Genomic DNA, 1,806 nt, shown 5'->3' with positions numbered 1-1,806 from the left:
TTTCAAAGATAGTTAACTTGTCTGGAAAACATGCAAGCTACCTTCCTTGTGTTCCCTAGTTTACTCTTTTAAGGGGGTAGCCTAATCAAAGGAGTTACAATGAGAAGGATTGGCTAATGTTGGATCATATGTAAGGATCACAAGTGCTCGATAAATTTGGTTTTTGATTCAAGATATCACCCCAATTAGAGAATGTTAATGGAGATTTAAGTCATGGCTGATACTCATGAATGAGAGTTATGTTTATGAGGATCAGATGACACCAAAGTTTACGAAGTTATAATTGGGATGCGAGAGTGAAACAACTTAACCGTGACTAAGGTACCGATAATTGGAACTTAGTGATGAAACCAACCTTGGATCAAGATACTCGGTACAAGCAAATTTAAAAGACTATGATGTGTAGCGTCCCAAAAAAAATAGGAGAGCTAGCCTCTAGTGTCCTCCAATCAACCTCATTTTAAGGGGGGTAGTACCTTGATATCAGCTGGATGATGATGCCGATCTTCAGGACCAGGTAATGAATAAGTTCTCGGATGAATTTTCAGATAAGTTGCCAGGTATGCTACTTGACTAGAGACGTTGAATTTGATAGTGCAATGGGATTGGTATTCAGAGGCAGAAACAACTTAGGAAAGAGAAGATGATTGGAGAGAATCATATCCACAGTGGTTTGTTTATACACTGTCAATCTCGAGGACGAGATTCTTTTAAGGGGGTAGAATTTGTAACACCCAAAATTTGATTTTGAATTAATAGGATTCAATTTGATTTATTTAAGTATTTTTATGAGTATTTAAATTTAGCACTTAAATATTTTTTGTGGAAAATAAAATTTATCATAAGTTTAGAAACATGTTTTGCATTCATGTTGGGGAATAGTATTTTTGTGATTTGCTGTTTCTGTTTATATCTTTAATTGTTTTGCCCAAAACTCTTTTGAAAAAAGGATTTGGAAAATAAAATAGAAAAAAAGAAAGAGAGCCACCTGCTCTCGGCCTGGTGGCCCAATCGGCCGAGGCCCAGTTTCTTCCCCCCCCCGCGCACGCTCTCCCCTCCCCTTCTCTCCTCTCTCTCGCAGACAGCTAGGTCCCACGCGGCAGTGTCTTCCCCTTTCTTCCTTTCTTCCTCTCGTGGCCACGCAGGACGCAAATGGAAACTACCGAGTCATGATCTTCCCAGAATCCCTTGCGAAGAGGCGTAATCAAACCCCTATAAAACCCTAGGTCAACACCGCGTCCTATTTTTGCATCTAGAACACGAAACCACGCCCTAGCCACCTTAAACCGTGTCGTTTTGGATCTCGCTGAGTTAGTAACCGAGCCGCCGCCCCGCGCGCTCTCTCTGCTCCTTCCCAGGCCGAGCCGACCCTCTAGGTGAGCTCGCAACGTCCCTCTCCACCGGCCCATGCTCTCGTTTTATTTTTTTTGGTGCACAAAACTGCGAGAACGGATGACGCCGGCGAGCTTCGCGGCTCCGGCAATGGCGCCACCGCGCCGGAGTCTCCCCTGGCGGCTGGCCGCCGCCTGGCCCCTCCCTGGTGACCTGAGGACCGTCGGATCGAAGATCAAGGGCCCAGAAACAAGGATACCTCTTCACTGGTTATTTTGCTAAAGAGTCCTTTCGAAATTAGGAAATAAAACCCGCAATCCATGGCGCTTTGCAGGGAATACGCTTTGCTTTTGGAGAAGCGTAAAGTCTCGGTTGGAAATCAAAATACGCTTTCCATTATTTACAGAATTGTCATTGATTTTGTTTTGCTCATAAAATATTTATTTTGACTCCGTTTTTGTCCATTCAAATTTC

The sequence above is a fragment of the Sorghum bicolor genome, chromosome 3 (genome assembly GCF_000003195.3).
Source record: "Sorghum bicolor cultivar BTx623 chromosome 3, Sorghum_bicolor_NCBIv3, whole genome shotgun sequence".
NCBI lineage: Eukaryota > Viridiplantae > Streptophyta > Magnoliopsida > Poales > Poaceae > Sorghum > Sorghum bicolor.
The sequence above is the reverse complement of the archived record's forward strand: the minus strand, read 5'-3'. Positions refer to the sequence as shown.